The sequence below is a fragment of the Sapajus apella genome, unplaced genomic scaffold, assembly GCF_009761245.1.
Source record: "Sapajus apella isolate SASKATOON/1434 unplaced genomic scaffold, GSC_monkey_1.0 scaffold85, whole genome shotgun sequence".
NCBI classification, from domain to species: Eukaryota; Metazoa; Chordata; class Mammalia; order Primates; family Cebidae; genus Sapajus; species Sapajus apella.
Window position 1 is genome coordinate 6,191,140 of NW_022437025.1, and position 19,128 is coordinate 6,210,267.

The following is a 19,128-nucleotide window of genomic DNA, read 5'->3' on the forward strand; positions in this document are numbered from 1 at the left end:
CGACACTGGCTTGCTGTCACTTGGGTGGACTGAGGTGTGGCAGACGTGCAGGTGGCAGAGTGGGCCAGGCTCTGTGGCCCCAATACTCACCCACACTGTGGCTCTCAGCCTGGGGACTTCATGCTGGCTGTGGAGGCCATGTAGCTCCTTGGCAGGGCAGGCTGGATGGGCAGGAGAGGCAGGGCTCTCAGCTGTGGGATAGGGTGCTGATGGGCTGTACACACCAGCCTGTGGGCCTCCCCAAGTTGCTCTTCCTCCAGCAACCTCTCTACGTGGACGGCTTCCCCTGTTGCAGGGACAACAGGGTCTTCCCCACAGAACATCCCTGGGCCACCACCACCATCCTGGCTGCAGTCTTCTGCCCCCAGCCTGACCTCAGGACAGCCTCTGGACGGGGCAGCCAGGAGAGTTCCCTGAACAAAACCCTTTTACTCAGGTTTCCCCTTGCTCCACCCTGGCAGTAGCAGATGGGCACAACTGCGTGAGAGTTGGCCCCGGACTCTCCAGCCACACCCGCAGGAAGGGCCACGTGTGGCCTCCTCCCTCCCCGTGTAGCCCTGACCTGCATCCTGTAGTGCCCGTCTGCCTTGCTCCCAGCTGACTGATGCCTCCTCGCTCCTCTGCTGTGCCCTGCCTGGTCCCCTGGACCCTGCCTCCCTATGCCCCAGGCTCCCACCTGGACAGCACACCCTGTGTGCTTGGCACCCTAAGTGTTTGCCAACCTCCGCTTGGGCTGTGAGTGTCTGAGTTAGGGGCTGTGTTTGTATCACTCCCACTTGTATTCTGAGTATCTGGCACCCATGTGGCCCAGGTGGCCCTCCGACTGAGAGACCAATGCTTTGGTGTTACATTCAGCTCCTCACCCCAGGAGGATGCAAGCTCTTGAGGGCTAGGCCTGGGGTACAGGAGGTGCTGTGTTCCTGTCTGTTTGAATGAATGAATGAATGAATGGGTTATCCAATGTGAGGGGAGTGAGGGATTCCCCTGGATACCCAGGGGAGGGCCTTCACACCCATATATTAACCTACCCAGGGGACAAGGTTGACGGGCGATTTGGGGACCTATGGTAAAGAACCAGGGTCCCCTGCATCCCCTGTGTTTCTAGGTACTGCAGGGCTGGCCTGGGTCCCCTGGCTGTAGGGCTGAGACAGAGGCATTCAGGCTGGACTGACGGGTCCTGCCCCAGCCACGTCAGCAGAGACTGCCTGGTCCTGTCCCTGGGTGCTGGCCAGAGTGCCAAGAAAGCACAAAAGACTCAGATGGAAAAATCAGACAGACCCTAAGGTGGTTTTAAAATCTGTAAGCCAGGTGCGCTGCAGGCTGGAAGCTGGGTGCAGCCGAGGCATGGGGGCAAATGAGCATGTTTAGATTAAAAAAGGCCAATGCATCTAACAGCCAGGAAGGTTTGCTTTAATATTCCAGCATGTTCTGTTGATTTATGGCTGTTGCTAGGTAACTGAGTACACCGAGGCTGCTGTGATTTTAAAGCTATGGCTCCCAACTAAAGAGTCCACAGAAAGAGAAAACCATTAATCGGGGTGGGGGCTGGGGGAGGGTTAAATGCAGCCCAGAGGACAGGGAACTCTTGGGAGCAATGAGAGCGAAGCCAGGGCATCCACCCCTCCGTGTCTGCCATCCTTCAAGAGTGCGTTCCGCTGCCAGTGTGGAGAGCCAGCTGCAGACACGGGCCTCTTCTTCAGGAAGGCACCAGCATGAATTTATCTTTCATTTTGCACTAAATCGATCTAGTATGTGTCCGATGTCTAAGACAGCACTGTTCGTGTACCAGATGGACGGAGTGTGTCATCTTGACAGGCAGGATGCATTGTGCTGGTGTTATGTTGCACACAACTCCCGCGTCTCCCCAGCACCATGCCTTGGCTAAAATGTGCTGCTACCTCCTGCGTGCCCTGCTTGGGATGGCACAGTGAAAAAGACAGAAGCCCCCAGACCCTCCTCCCTGTTTACAAGTGCCTCGCCCTGGCTCCCTGAAGCTGACATTCTGATTGAGGGAGACAGACAATAGTTATGATAAACAAGAAAAAATTTTTAAAGCAAAGCCCAGAAAGGGGGACCAGGAGGGGTGTGTGTGTGCATGTATGTGTGGGTGGGTGGTGGGTGTGCTGTTTGCAATTGTAGGTAGGGGGAGCCCGGTTGGCCTCAGTAGGAAGGCGACATTTGAGTCAAGTCTTGTATGAGGCGAGGGGCCGAGGCTTGCAGGTATCTGAGGGAAGAACAGCTCAGGGGAGGGAACAGCAGACAGAAAGTTCCCGAGGCAGGGGTGTGCGTGCTGAGCTGGAGGAACAGCTGGGAGGCTGGTGTGTCGGAATGGAGTGAGGAGGGAGACTGGGGAAGGGAAGCAGATCCCATAGGGTTCCCGGGCCACTGGGAGGACATCATTGTCTTGGCAGGTCAGAATTTTAACCCCGAAGTTCAGTCCTACACCTGGGACCCGTGCCTTTGGGAGGCCTCTCTCCGGCCAAAGGCTGGCTTGCTCCTTTTGGAGCGATCTGCACCTGTGTCATTGCTGTGTATTCTCCAAGACCCAGGTGCCCTCTCTGTGGTGTCTCTTAGTTTGCATTCCTTGAAAGCAGTGCCTGAGCCAGGATCTGGGCGCAGGACGTTTATTTGGGTTGAGATCCTAGGGCACATCACTGGGGTCCCTGCTGGAGGGATGGGGGCTCCAGTCTACTGAGAATTGTACAGAAGGCTTTAGAACTGATCTCCAGATACAGCAGGACAACAGCACTTCTCCAGGGATTCTCAGTTCAGATTGGTGGAGGGCTGGCATGGGGGCACTGCCTTTCACTCACACTTGAGCACGTGCTCCAGGCCCAGTGGTGTGGACCGAGGCCTTGGACTGAAATGCAGAAAGATGCCAGAGCATTCGAGGGGAGGCTCTCGTGGCATCCCCCTACCCCACCGAGTCTTCAGCACTACGATCCTGGACAGGCCAGAGTTCAGACCTCCCTGCCTGTGGGGTTGGCCAGGGTTAGGCAGGGGCTCTGGATGACCCTGTTGGAGTCCATCCTGGGGTTTCGGCTGGCAGTGAGTGGTGAGACCTTCTCTGGCTCTGGCCAAAGTGCTGTGGGAAGTGGCCTTGGAACTGCTACTGGCTGTGTCCACCCCATGAGAGAAATAGAGACGTGAGACAGAGAGGGTCCCATGGAGTTTAAGCCCCAGGGCCCACTGTCAGGGCCTGGGATTGTGTCCCTTTTTATGCTAAGCTAGTTTAGGCTGGCTTTTTGTCACTTGCAATCAGAGGATCCTGATTAAGCCTCCTTATTGTCCCTGGTGTTACCAGTCCCTGGAGGACAGTAGTTCACTCAGGCCCTGCAGCAGGGCCAGCGGGTGGAGCCTGGCTGTATCAGGCCATTCTCCCATTGCTGTAAGGAACTACCTGAGACTGCGTAATTTATTAAGAAAGGAGGTTTAATTGACTTAGAATTCTGCAGGCTGTACAGGAAGCATGGCTAGTAAGTTTCCCTCGGGAAGCTTACAGTCATGCTGGAAGGCGAAGGGGTAGCAGGTCATCTTCACATGGCCAGCAGGAGAGAGAGGGAAAGGGGAGGTGCCACACGCCTCTAAACAACCAGATCTCATGAGAACTCACTCACCATCACCAGAACAGCAATGGGGAAGTCTGCCCCCATGATCCAATCACCTCCCACCAGGCCCCTCCTCCAACACTGAGGATTGCAATTTGACATGAGACTTGGGTGGGGACATACAGCCAAACTGTACCACTGGCCCAACTCTAGCCTGGTCCCCTCCAGAGACTGTCCCATGACGGCCTGGCCTTGCCACCCTGCTGTTCGAACCGGTCATCATTTCCCTGGCTCTCAAGGCCTTCTGGGTCCCGACAGCCCCATTGGACTCAACTCTCTGGCTCCCCAAAGGAATATCTGGACTGGTTCCACCACCCTGCATGGCCCCCTGGGTTGGCCCACACCCCATCAGCCTGCCCCATCTTCCTGTGTAGAAGCTCATTGGCCAGCCTGTGCCACCATCCTGCAGGAGGCAAAGAGGTGCTGGGGAGGGGCAGGTTGAGGGGCTGGCTATCTGAACCACTTACTGGCCTCCCTGATCAGCCACTGATCCACAAATTCATCCAACAAATACAGATTCCTGCCACACACCAGGCAGTAGGGGTGGACACCGCAGTGAGCAAAACAGGCAAAAATTCCTGTCCACAGAGCTGACATTACAGAGGGGGAAATGGGGTAAAACAGATCTGTGAGTGACACAGAGCAGGGTCTTGGAGCACTGAGGCTGGGGCAGAGAGTTTAGGTGGGTGCCCCACCTTCAGGGAAGGTCTGGGGCCCAGCTCTGCAGCCAGGCCTCCTGGAGTCAGGTCTCATCCACCGCTCATGTGCAACCTGGTGGAGTTTGTTTAACCTCTTTAAGCCTCAGTTTCCCCATCTGTGAAAAGGAGACACTAAGAGTCCCTACCCATGGAATATGTGGAAGTGGAGTGAAATCATGTGTGGGGAGCGTTAGTCCAGAGTGCGGCGTGGGAGCGGGGCTGCGGCCTCAGCTTCTTGCCATGGCTGATGTTCTTTTTTGGAATGTCCCGGGAGATGTGGCATTGCCCTAACACTGTGCCCTGATGCCCCCTCTCTCCCTGGAGTGCCTAGACAGCGTGGGCTTCCTCCCCACCTCCCTCTGGGGGATGTGGCTGGTGTGCTTTGCAGTCCTGTTTCCCCATTCCTCTGCCCCCTGTCCCGTCTGGCTCCCCGTCCATCTGCTTTTCAGTCCTGTTTCCCTGTTCCTCTGCCCCCTGTCCCGTCTGGCTCCCCGTCCATCTGCTTTTCAGGACTGTGTCTTCCTCGACCTTGCGAGGGCAGGAGTTGCTGCTGTTCGTTGCTTTCTGCTCCAGTATGTCCTGTAGTCCGGACATTTAATTGGTGAACAACCATTTTTAAAATTAATGAATAGTGAATAAATGTGGTATGGACTTAGTGATGACTCTAAGCACAGAAGTAATCAAGGAAGGTCTCATGGAGGAAGTGTCAGGAGAGGATGGCTTAGACATGCCAGTGGGAAAGAATGCCACCTCCCTGCTGAAGGCTGGGTAGAGTTCATTCACTGCAGTCCCTTTATAGACAGAGGACGTAGGAACCTGCTCCCAGGAGCCTGCCCACAAAAGGCTTGGAGTCTTGTTTTCCTGACATAGCGAGGCCCAGGTAGAAGGTGGGGATGAGCATCAGACCTTTGGGCCCCTCTTGAAAGGGCTGAGGCGGTTGGTGGGAGGGATGGACGCCGGGCGCTGCACACACGGCTGGCAAGTGCTGTGAATTACTGATCGCCAGAGAGCAATGTGCAGGCGGAGGTCATTTTCCTCCTGGGCCAAACTGCTCGATCATACTTAATTGCTTGTTTTCCAAATTTCCCCAGGGCTGGCCTAGGGGAGGGATTAGCTCTGTGCCCATTTATTTTGCTTGAATCCAGTGTATGGGGTAAAAAGTTATACCATCCATTTGTCTTTGGTATGAAGTTTGAAAATAGTGGATGTGATTAAGTCAGGTGCTAACGGGTGGTTTTCCGTCCTACCTGACATAGCCAAGAGGTGCTTCTCTGTGAATCTCAGTCCCCACACGACTCGACTCACGAATCTGAGTGGTGCGCTGGCAGAACCTGAAAAAGCTAGGGGCAATAGAGACTCCCTGAGCACCCGTGATGTGCCAGGCACTAGGTGTATCCGTGCCTCCAATTCTCACTGAGATAACCAAATAAAATAAATGTGACACATTAAAGTGAGGAACCAGTTGAAGAAATATTTTCAAAGAAAATTTTCAAAAGTTTATTGCAAGGATGCTCCCACTCTTTACTGACAGGCAGGGTATGAAAGCGTTGAGGGGTACCTCATAAAAGGAGGTTTTGTGGAGCATACTGCTTCAGAGAGGGTGTGCTGGGAATCCCCTCTCGGCATGGGGAGGAATAGGAGGCACTTTTACCACTTACCTGAAGCCCGCTGTGGAGGGAGGGTTCAGGGCTTAAAATGGAGCTGCTGAGCTTCTGGCCAAGATGGACTACTAGGGACCAGACTTACCTTCTCACTTTAAACAAGTTAAAAAAAAAAAAGGCACAAAACAAATGAAACAGTGGTTTCCAAGCAACTGCACATCAGAAACGAAAGTGATCACTGAGCGATGGGGAATAAACAAGGTGAGGCCAGGACTGCTCCAGCTTACTGTCTTGAGAGATTTCTGGCCACGTTGTAGGGAGTGGTTGCCCACTGGAGTCTGCTGGAACCCCTGAGTTGAAAGACTGAGCTGAGTCTGGGGAGATCAAAGTGGCTGGATTTCACAGGGCTGACTTACGCAGTAGAGAGAGCTGCAAAGAAAGAGCACTCTGGAGTTATGCAGAAGTCCAACTTGAGTGCTCAGCTGAGTACTAATCAGCACATCCATCAAGGAAATTATACAGTCAGGGAAAGAACACCCCCCCAAAGACCTGAGATATCAGTACTTAGATCACACACACAGTCATCAGTAGTGCCTGCTCTCACCAGCCAGACTGGAAAATCTTGTAATTCACAGGAAATTAGGTAGACAACTAAGGAAAGTCTTGTCTCAGTAGTAGGGAATAATTAGTCCTAGATTGATAATTTCTGCAAACATGCTTACCAAATCATCAAAGCAAGACTTTTGAGAGTCAAACTGTTTCATTTTTTTTTTTTAAACAGGGTTTTGCTCTGTCACCTGGGCTGGAGTGCAGTGGTATAATCATGGCTCACTGCAGCCTCAGTCTCCCAAGTTCAAGCCATCCTCCTGCGTTAGCCTCCTGAGTAGCTGGAAATACATGTACATGCCACCATGCCTGGCTAATTTCTTTTTCAATTTTTTGTAGAGACAGGGTCTCACTATGTTGTCTAGGCTGGTCTTGAATTCCTGGGCTTAAGCAATCCTCCCACCCCAGCCTCCCAAAGTGGTAGAATTAGAGGCATGAGCCGCCATGCCTGGCCAAGATCAAACTGTTTATAAAGGAGTTGACGCCATCTCAGAACAAGGCTCAGGAATACTTATAGTACTGCAAACAAATCCAGCAGCCCGAACGGCAAAAGTCACAATGTCTGGCCTCTGGTAAAAAGTTACTAGCCATGTGCTGAAGCAGGAAAATTCAAACCATAATGAGGGAAAAGTCAATCAATTAAGACTGATCTAGAATTCATATAGATGTTAAAATTAGCAGACAAGAACATTCTAAAAGCTAGAGGAAAGACTGGATATACAATCAACATGGAGGATACAGAAAAGACATAAATCAAACTGCTACAGATGAACATTACAATGTGTGATATGAAAAACACACTGGATAGGATTAACAGCAGAGAGGACATTGCAGAACAAAAGATTAGTTAACTGGAAGACAGCAATGGAAACTATCCCAAAAGAAATATAGAGAGTAAAAAGACAAAAAAAAAAAAAAAAAAAAAGAACAAAAATTACAAAAAGAGACAGACTTTCTCACGGAGTTGTGAGACTACTTTAAGAGGCCTAATATGTGTATAATTGGAGCTTCTGAAAGAGAGGAGAGGAAGGGACAGAAAAATATCTGAAGAAATAATGGTGGGCAAATTTCTAAATTCAATAAACATGGTACCCCCACAGATACAAGAATTTCATTGAACCACAAGCACAATAAAAATGGAAAAAAAAACACACTAAAGCACATTATAATTAAACTGCCCAAAATAACTAATAAAGATAAAATCTTAAAAGTAGTCAGAAAAAGGTGTGGGGTGGGGAAAAACATGTTATATACAGAGCAGCAAAGATATAGATTACAGTGGATTTCCCTAGAAAATAATGCAAGTGAGGGCCAGGCACGGTGGCTGATGCCTATAATCCCAGCATTTTGGGAGGCCGAGTCAAGTGGATCATGAGATCAGGAGTTCCAGACCAGCCTGACTAATGTGGTAAAACCCTGTCACCACTAAAAATACAAAAATTAGCCAGGCATGGTGGCACGTGCCTGTAGTCCCAGCTACTCATCAGGAGAATCGTTTGAACTTGGGAGGCGGGGGTTGCACTGAGCCAAGATCGTGCCATTGCCCTCCAGCCTGGGCAACAGAGTAAGACTCCATCTAAAAAAAAAAAAAAAAAGGAAATAATGCAAGTGAGAAGGCAGTGGAAGAATATCCTCAAAGCATAAAATTAAAAAAAAAAAAGTCAACCTAGAGTTCATACCCAGAAAACAATCTTTCAGGAATAAAAGCAAAATAGACTTCTCAGACATAACACCTGAAAGAATTTATCACTAGCAGGCCTGTAGCACAAGAAATGTTAAGGGATGTGCTTCAAACAGGATGAAAATGATACTAGATGGAAATATGGAACTATGCAAAGGAACAAAGAGCATAATGGTAACTACATAGTTGAGATATAATATTTCTCTTATTTTAATCTCTTTAAAGTATAATTGGCTCTTGACACAAAATAATAACCGTGTAGTGTGAGGTTTCTAACATATATAAAAGTAAACTGTGTAACAGCAAAAAGGCTGGGAGGGGAAAATATAAGTAAGTAAACTATATTCGACATGGGATAATATCACTGGAAGGTAGACTGGGATATGTTAAAGATTTATACTATAAACCTTAAAACTACTACTAAAACAATAAGAGTTATTGCTAAGAAAAGTTGTAGCTAAGAAGCCAGAAAGTAGAGAGAGTGACATCATTGAACAATGATTAATGGAGCATTGAATAATGCTCAATTAATTGCAAAGAAGACAGAAAAGGAGAAAGAAGGGCACAAAGGAAGATGGAATAAATGGAGAGTGAATGTCAAGATGAGGGAGATAACCCTAACCACACCAAAAGCAGCCGTGGTCTAAATACCCCAATAAGAAGGCATCAGACTGGGTGAAAAGGCAAGACCCAAATATATGCTGATTACATGCAACCCACTTTAAATATAAAGACGAGACTTAAAAGTAAAGCAGTGAAAAAGATACATTGTGTTAACTAACACAAATCAAAGGAAAGCTGCAGTGGATATATTAATCGCAAAGTAGATCTCATAGTAAAGAATATTACCAGGTTAAATAAAGTCATTTCATAATGATAAAGGAAACAATTAATTAAAAGGGCACAACAGTCTTAATGTTTATGCACCTAATCGGGGACATGAAGCAAAAATGACAGAACTGCAAGAAGCAATAGATGAATCTACAATTATAGTTGGAGATTTAGATAACCTTCTCTTACTAATTGATGAAACATCTAAACCAAAAATGTGTAAGAAAATAAAAGATATGAACAACACTATCAACCAACTGGACCTGGCTTACATTTGTAGAACATGCTACCCAAACACAGTAGCACAGGTATTCGAGTACACACTACAGAACATTCACCAAAATAGGCCACATTCTGGCCACAAAACAAGTCTCAGTAAATGTAAAGGGATTCAAGTCACAAAGGTATGTTCTCTGTCATAATGGAATTAAATCAGAAATCAATAACAGAAAGGGCTCTGGAAAATCTCCAAATATTTGAAAACAATGAAACACACTTTATTTAACTCGTGTTATCAAGGAAAAATCTAAACAGAAATTAGAAAATATGTTTACATGAATGAAGATGAAAACACAATGTTCAATATCTATGAGATGTCACTAAAACAATACTTAGGGGGAAATGCACAACACTAAACTACTATTCCTATATTGGAATAGAAGAAAGTTCCTAATCAATGGCCTTGATTCCTCCTTAAGAAACTAGGAAAAGAAGAGCAAATTAAACCCAAAGTAAGCAGAAGAGAGGAAATAGTAAGGACCAGAAGAGAAATTGGCTAAATATAAAATAAAAACAAGAGACAAAATAAATTAATTCAAAAGTTGGTTATTTATTGATGAAAAAGTTATCTAAGATTTTTATCAATAAAATTGATAAACCTCTTGCCAGGCTGATCAGGACAATAAGAGAGGAGACGAAATTGTCAATATCAAGAATGAGAAGGTGACATCAGTATATATTCAGCAGTCATTGGAAGAATAATAAGGGAAGATAATGAACAACTTTTTGCTAATAAATTCAACAACTTAGAGGAAATGGGTAAATTCCTGGAAAGTCACCAACTACCAAAGGTTACTGAAGAAGAAATAGATATTATAAACAGTCCCATAGCTATTGAGTAAATCGAATTTACAGTTTAAAACCTTTCCACAAAGAAAACTCCAGGCCCAGATGACTTTACTGATGACTTTCAGTAAACATTTAAGCAGGAAATAATACCAGCTCTACATAAACTCTTCCAAAAAGTTGAGGAGAAGAGAACACCTTCCAAATCATTCTGTGGGGCAGAGTTACCTTGATCTCAAAACCAGATAGACGTTATGAAAAAAGAAAATTACAGATCAATATCAATAGTCCTCTTGTACATGAGTTAAAAAATTATTAGCAAATTCAATCTAACAATACCCAAAAAGGATAATACATCATAGCCAAGTGGGTTTTTCCCAGGAATGCATGGTAGATTTAACTTTCAAAAATTATCAATGTAATTTACCATATTAACAATCTATAAAAATCCATGCTATCATCTCAATAAACACAATAAGGATTTGACAAAACCAACCTTATTCTTGATGAAACTGATAAAATCTCTCAAGAAACTAGGAATAGAAGTGAAATTCCTCTACTTGATAACAAGCATCTATGAGAAAACCTACAGACTAAATGAAAAATCTAATGCTTTCTCCTTAAGATCGGGAGAAGGCAAAAATGTCTACTCTCAGTACACATTCTTCTGGAAGTTATAGCTAGTGCAATAAAGCAAGAAAGATGAAAAAAGATGTTTGGATTAGAAAGGAAGAAGCAAAACCATCTTTATTTACAGATGACATGGTTATTTATGTAGAAAATCCAAAGATATCTACAAAAAAGGCTATCGGAGTTAATAAATCAGTTTAACAAGTTTGCAAGAGATGAGATCAATCAGAATAGAAACTTAAAATCTACCAGTTATAATATGAGATAGGAAGGAATACATCTGACAAGGATGTGAAAGACTTGTGTACTGAAAATTATAAAACATGGATGATAGAAATTAAAGAAGACCTAAATGAGTGGAGAGATAGCTTATGTTAGTAGATTGGAAGACTCAATATTGTTAAGATGGCAATTCTCCCCAAATTGATCTGAAATTCAACACAGTGTAAAATGATATCTGATTTTTTTTAAAGAAACCGAAAAATTCATTCTAAAATTCATGTGGAAATACAAAGGACGCAGGATAGCCAAAACAACTCTGATTTCAAGATTTATTATAAAGCTTCAGTAATTGATACAAGTGATATTGGTGTCAAGATAGATTAACAGATCAAGGGACAACAATGCACAGTCCAGAAATAGATGGACATATCTTTGGCCACGACACAGATGATTTCGAATAGAGGCCCAAGTGCACTTCAGTGGAGAATATTTAGATAATGGGTGCTAAAACAATTGTGTATTTGTAAAAATGAACTTCAATCCATATTTTGTACCATATAAAAATATTAATTCAAAATGGATCATAGATCTCAGTATAAACCCTACATCTATAAAACTTCTAGAAGAGGAGGTGGAGAATTTTTTCTTAAAGGACCACATTGTAAGTATTTTAGGCTTGTGGGCCATATGGACTCTGTTGTAATGATAGAACTCTGCCATTGTAGTATGAAAGAAGCCATAGAAAATACATGAATAGATATGGCCATATTCTAGTAAAATTTTATATATAAAAATAGGCAGCTGGTCTGCAAGCCACAGTTTACCAATCCCTGTTGTTGAAGAAAACAGAGCAAAAATCTTTGTGATCTTCAGTGAGTAAAAGATATCTTAGATATGACACTGAAAGCAGGATGCATAAAATTAAAAATTAATAAATTGGGCTTCATCAAAATTAAAAACATCTCCCTTTTGAAAGACACCTAAGAGAATGAAAACAAGCCCTAGACTGACAGAAATTATCTGCAAAGCAAGTATCTGATAAATGGCTTGTATCTAGAATATACAAAGAATTCTCAAAACTCAATAGTAAGAAAACAAACCACCCAATTATTAAGTGGACAAAATGTCTGAACAGACATTTTACCAAAAATGATATACAGATGGCAAATAAACACATGAAGAGATGAGCAACATCATTAGCCGTGGGGGTAATGCAAATTGAAATTACAATGAGATACTATGATATACCTATTAAAAAGGCTGACTATACCAAATTTTGATAAGGATATGGAGAAACTGGAACTCTTACATACTGCTGATGGGGATGTAAAATGATGTAACAACTTTGGAAACTCTTTGGAATATAGTCTGTATAATATACAAACTATTCTATAAAAACAAAAAGTGAAAGTTTTTCAACTCATTTTATGTTAGTACAAACTTGCTAGAAAATTGCAAGAAAAGAAAATTATTAACAATATGGCTTCTAAACATAGGTGTAAAACTCAAATAAAAATATTAGCAAAACAAATATGGCTCTATCTGTCATCTACCTCTCAATCTGTGTATTATCTATCTATCTATCTATCATCTAATTACCATGTAAGGTTTACCCTAAGAAACAGTTAAAGACAAAAAAATGTTAACTCACTTCATTAATAGATTAAAGGCAAAAGTCATATTATCTTATTAAGATACCACAAAACAAAGCAAGCAGTCAAACAAAAAGCATCCACGTTAGGCACAAATTTTAATACTTATTCTAAGAGGGCTCTCTCAAAAAACTAGGAGAGGAATTTACTCAACCCAAGAAACAGTATCTATCAAAACCTGCCAGCAAACATCATTTTTCATGATGAAACTTCAAAAGCATTGCTAGACCTAAGACAAAGAAGCTTTCTACCACCACTGCTGTTCAATACTGCCTTGCATTGGAACCTACTGGACTAGACAGCAAGTGGGTTAAGAATAGCAAGGAGAAGCCAAAATTGTCTTTAATTGCAGATGACATAATTGTCTACATAGAAAATCCAAGAGACTCTGCTCTCTAACTATTAGAAGCATGTGACAGTTCAACAGAATTGCTGGGGACAAGACAACATAGTGAAATAAATAGCCTTCCTACTGAACAGCAGTACAATTAGAACATATTAGGAGGGACAAATCCTATTTACAGTAGCAGTAAAATCTATGAGATACTTAAGAGAAAATCTAACAAAAGATGTACCCACCCTTTATGGAGGTAGTATAGGAGAGTGGTTCAGTGGTTTAGAGCAGAGCATCCCAACCCAGATTGCCTGGTTTCAGATCATGGCCCTGCTGCTTCTTGGTGGGGGAAAATTACTTGAAGACTTGGTGCCTCAGTTTCGTCATTTGTACAAGGGAGATAATATTCACCTCACAGGGAAGCTGGGATGATTAATTGAGTTTATAAAGTGTTTAGAACAGTAGCTGGCACATACTAACTTCCATATAAATGGTTGTTATTATTGTTATGAAGAAAATTACAAAATTTAATTGAAGGGCATGAAAGAAGATCTGAATAAATACAGAGATAGACCATATCCATTGATGGGATGATTCAATATCAGAAAGATGTCTATTTTTTCTTGGTTAATTATAAACTCATTGAAGTTTCCGTGAAAATCTCAACAGGATTTTCTTTTCTTTTCTTTTTCTTTTTCTTTTTTTTTTGAGATGGAGTCTCGCTCTGTCGCCCAGGCTGGAGTGCAGTGGTGCAGTCTCAGCTCACTGCAGCCTCTGCCTCCTGGCTTCAAGCGATTCTCCTGCCTCAGCCTCCCGAGTATCTGGGACTATGGACATGTGCTGCCATACCTGGCTAATGTTTGTATTTTTAGTAGAGATAGGGTCTCATCATGTTGACCAGGCTGGTCTTGAACTCCTGACCTCAGGTGATCTGCCTGTCTCAGCCTTCCAAAGTGTTGGGATTACAGGCGTGAGCCACCATGCCCAGCTCCAACAGAATTTTCAATGGGATCTGAAAAACTGAAAATTTGCGTAGAAAAGAAAAAGTCCAAGAATAGCCAAGACAATTTTGATGGAAGGTGAAGACTGTGCCATTTGACCTACTTGATACTGACTTGTTATAAAGCTGTCTCTCTAAGGCAGGGTAATACTGCCACATGGGCCAGACAGAAAGACCAATGGAACAGAACAGAGAGTCCAGAAGGAGACCCGCATGTATGTGGGAACTTGGTATAGAAAAGAAGTGGCATTTTAAATCAGTGGGAAAAGGATGGACTATTCAGTGAATCATTTGGATATTACTTTCTTCATATGGAAAAAGTATGTACTTTGATCACTGCCTCACCCCGAACAGAAAAGCATGCTGTAAATGAGCTAAATATATGTCTTAAAACATAAAGAAAGGACATTCTGTCTACTACCTTTATAACTCAGAGGGTAGACAAGTATTGGTAGAACAGAACACAAAAGGCAAAATGCTTAAAAGATAAATATTGATAAATTTCCTACATCAAAATGAGTGACTTCCCTAGGATAAGAGTACCATAAGTTGCAAATTAGAAGAGAGTGTTTGTAACATATAAACAGAAGATAGGTTTGCAACACATATAGACAGACAAAGGATACAATTACATCAAAAGCTCTGGAAAGCCAGTAAGGAGAAAGTCACACAACCCAATGGAGACATGGGCAATGAGAAAAGACAGACAGTTCATAGAAGAGGAAATTGAAATGGCCAAATGGCAAGATTCCCAAACACTAGGAATCAGGAAATGCAAAGTTAGTAATCCTCACTTACTGGCTCACCCATCAACTTCACATGAATTTAAGTCTATTCCAAGTGTCACTTGAGAATCTGATGCACTGCTCGAGGTGTATAAAATGTCTCTATTGGTAATGAGTAGGAAGTTAAGTATGTACATATACCGGTATGCATGACCCAGAATGAATGTCACCAGTATGACTCAGTAGCCTCCCCCCTCCACCTGCCCATCGTAGGAAGGCTTTACACTGCAAGCAATGAGGAACTAGGTAAAAGGATGTACCTTCAGAGTTGTTTGAAATCCAAAAAGGTTAGGAACAACCTAAATATTATCCGGGTGGGTGGAGAGCTGGTAGGAGAAATAACACATTAATTGTATGCTGGTAAATATTTAACAACCTGCTATTCAGGACAAAAAGCCTTAATTTGTAGAATTTGCCAATTTCTGGGATGTAAATACTCTCTAGCTAGCATCATGACATCATCGAACAGAGTCAGGAAAAGATGCGCATGATCAGCTCTTGGGAGAAGGTTCTTGGAGCAAGCTCCAGCACACCATTGATTGTTTTCTGCCAGCATGCAAGATCAATGAAGAAACTAGGGTAGAGCTGCAAAAATAATGCTTAGGGAAAAAAAAGCACTTTGCAATATGGTGTGATCAATATGATCATGTTTATATACATTTCTAAATTACATCAAATGATACAATGCATGTATGTAGGTTAAGGAATAGAACATGAATGGGAAGAAATCACTACTTGGGGACAGTGTTTGGCTCTGGAAAGAGAAAGGGAAGTTGAGGACTAGGAAGGAATGTAAAGGAGTTTCTGTTGTATCTTTGTGGTCTCATTTCTCAAATAAGAAGAACTGAAGCAAAGCTGGGTGCAATGGCTTGTGGGCGTGGTCCAAGGTACTTCAGCGGCTGAGGTGGGAGGATTGCTTGAGCCCAGGAGTTAGAGACCAGCCTGGGCAACAGAGCTGAGACCCTGTATCTACACAAAAATACAAAAATAAATAAAATAATAATAAAGAGCTGAAGCAAACAGTGCTAATATTGATTCTTTTTGAATTAATATTCAAAAGATAGGGGATTGTAATAATACATTTTAGTCTCTTTATTTGAAATATGTCACTAAAACAAATAAAATGCAAAAAAACAAGGTCTGATCATGATTATGTAAAAACAAAACTCTACCCTGAAAAGGTCCCGAGATAACACACCCAAAGGTTTCTGGCAATGATATTTGGACTCAGGACCATAACTTTTATGTTTTCCTTTATTTCCAAATTTTCTATCACAAGCAAGTGTTACTTGTGCAGGGGCAGAAAATCACCAACCTTGAGAGTTTTGGGATGGATTATGGCTCTTCATCTTCATTTGCCAGGTGTTGGCATATCTCAGAATTCCAAGACATTCTCTCTTCGACTAGAGGCATGGCAACCTGATCTGTGTGTCGAAGGGGTGGGCTTTTGTCTTATCATTTCACTGGAGGAGAGGTCCACTGTGGCACTGTGGACCCAGCCTCTATGAGGCTCAAAGTGGTGGAACAAACCAAGAAAACCACCTGGAAGCTTGGCCCTAGGACCTGGGTGGTCATGGAGGGGAACGGTGGCAGAGAAGCCGGTAGGATGGTACAGCTAGCTGCTGTATTATACCAGCTGGTATAGGGGCTGATTATACCAGCTCTGGAATCACAGACCTGGGGGCATCTCCACATTGCCACTTAGGAGCTGAGTAACTTGGGAGAAAGGACTCAGTGCTGTTTGTTCATTTGTAAAATGGGTCGTGTGGTTGACTGTATCATTGTGCAACAGATGAGCAGCCCCATCCTGCAGGGAGACTGTACTTCTATGCTCTGTTGAGGTCACGTGACCATCTGGCCTGCAGTGCCCTCCCTGCCCTTACTGACTCGCAGGTGGTGGTCTTGTGAGTTGTTTGGGCCAGTGATGCTGTAGAGTGAGCTCATGGCTCCTGTCTCTCTCTCTCTTTTAGGTTTTTAAGATGGAGTCTCACTCTGTCACCCAGGCTGGAGTGCAGTGGCACAATCTTGACTCACTGCAACCTCCGCCTCCTGGGTTCAAGCGATTCTCCTGCTTCAGTCTCCTGAGTGGCTGTGGTTACAGGTGCGCCACCATGCCCAGCTAATTTTTGTACTTTTAGTAGAGATGGGGTTTCACCATGTTGGTGAGGCTGGTCTCAAACTCCTGACCTCGTGATCTGCCCACCTCGGCCTCCCAGAGTGCTGGGATTACAGCGCCTGTCTCTATTACCTCTGCACAAACCCAGCCATGTGCAGCTCCATCAGCCTGGGTCCCCAGACAAAGGTGACAGGGAGCAGAGCCGCAGCCCACTCGAGACGGACGTGAAGCACGAGTGAGAAATAGCCTCGAAGTGGCTGCATTCTGGAGGGTCATTCATGGCTGCAGTCTTCTAGTTCATTCTGGCTGAGGCAGGGTTCTCGTGTGTTGAGGTGAGAATGAAGTAGCCTGTGTGAAGTGCTCATCCAGCACCTGGCAAAGGGGGAGGTAGCAGGCAGGTAGGTGAGGGTGTGCTGCTGTCACCAGCAACCCACAGCTCTCAGGGACGAAACACATCACGTGAGTGTTTCTCACTCACTCAGCACATCAAACAGGGGCCCCTGCTATTCGTACTCAATTAAAGACTCGGGCTGATGGATAATCTATCTTGAGGAGTGCTTTTTCAAGATCCTGAGTCAGGGAAAAAAGAATTTGGCAAACCCCACAGAGGCCACTGAAGCTTCACTCAGAAGAGACACTGGTCACTCACCTCACCTTTTACTCTGCAAAGCAAGTCTTATGACTACACCTAACATTAAAAGGGCCGGGAAAGTGCAGGTCTACCCCAGGCACAGAAGGAGGCAAGAAGCAGGATGTGTGTGGTCAGCACTGATGACCTCCCCTGTGGCCATTCAATAAATGCTAGCTGCTGCTAGAGTCACCATTAATCATGGCATTTAGGCTAACTCCAAATGGAAAAAAGGTGAGACACAGAGATGACATTGTCAGCGGGGTCACGAGTGTGTGTGAATGTGGAGTCTGGGAGGGGCAGCTGTCCAAGGAGAAGCAATGGGGCACACAGGGAGTTGGTTGGAGACACAGTTGGGACCAGACTGTGAAGACCTTTGAGGTGAGATGTTGTCATGTGGAGCTGGGAGCCTTGAAACATCTGAACCAGGAAGGAGAACACGGACCACATGAAGGAGGGGTGAGGCCCTGAATTCTGGTGGGGTGAGGAGGCTGGCTGGAGGAACGGCTGGAGAGTTCTGTGTGAGTGCAAGTCAACAGGGCTGGAAGGAGGACAGGCTGTGGAGGGTGAAGGTGTGGGAGTCGGGATAAGTCCAGTGCATCTGGCCGCAGACGAGGAGGAAGTCCAGTTCCAGTTTTAGGAAAAGATGCTGGATTCAGCGTTAGAGGTGATAAATGGCTGGAATCAAAGTAACAACACCTCATTTAAGGAGGTGGTGGATCAGGAGGGACAATCTTCTGTTACCTCTTTGGTAAACTGGTTGACAGTCGTGACTAAAGCTAAACAAAGAGACCGTATCACTCAGAAGTTCCTATAATTTTTTTTAAGAGAGAATCTTGCTCTGTTGCCCAGGCTGGAGTGCAGTGTGGCACCGTCCTGGCTAACTGCAACCTCTGCCTCTCAGGCTCAAGTGATCCTCAGCATCTCGAGTGGCTGGGACTGCAAGCCCCTCCCTTGCCAAGGAGGCTCTGCTGGGCTCCTAGAAAGGCCTGATGGTCCCTCACACCTCTGAAGCCCCCACTGGGCCTTGTGCCCCGTGCAGGGTGCTCAGATTCATTAGGCAGCGGGTCATGGTGGAGGAGGCGGCAGCTTGGCAAAGCAGGAGGCAAATAGTTTTTGAGGGCCCACTATGTGACAGGCTGATGACTAGAGGGAGGGAGGGAGGGAGGTTCCTGTTTGGCAGAGCCCTGGGTTAGGAGGGGAGGGAGTGGAGGGAGGTTGGGACGCATTTTCCAGCCTGGTTTTGGACGAATCTAGCTCTGTATTTCTATACCTTTCTCACGGGAGAGGTGGGCATGAGGAGGTCTCAGCGCTCTGCCTGGGGAGGCCCACTCACTCTCCAGCCATTTCATCCAGTGTTGCTTTGAGCCGTGCTGGACCTCCTCCACCCAGATTCTTCACATATACTCAGCGCTCTCGAGGGGCCCCAGAACTTGTGTGACCCACCCTCTTCTCCTAATGAAGGGGCCCAGCGTCCTTGCCCTCCCCCAGTCCCCGTTCTCCAGGTGCGCCCTCTTCAGCTGCTCCTCTACTCCTTCCTTCCCAGTCCTTTCTGCCTCTGCCCTGAGAGACTGCCCTCCTCCTGCGCCCTTCCCAGTCCCCCTGCCCTTGGCCTTGTCTCCCATAACTGGTCACCTTGGCACCCAAGGTACCCTCCCCTAAGCTCAGCTG

At 45.0% G+C, this 19,128-nt stretch overlaps 1 protein-coding gene across 1 annotated transcript in view; it reads left to right on the forward strand.

Annotated features, from left to right (window-relative positions):
- PPP2R2C (protein phosphatase 2 regulatory subunit Bgamma) overlaps positions 1-19,128 on the forward strand; it is a 237,778-nt gene that overhangs the window by 69,852 nt on the left and 148,798 nt on the right. The gene's annotated exons all lie outside the window — the stretch shown is intronic.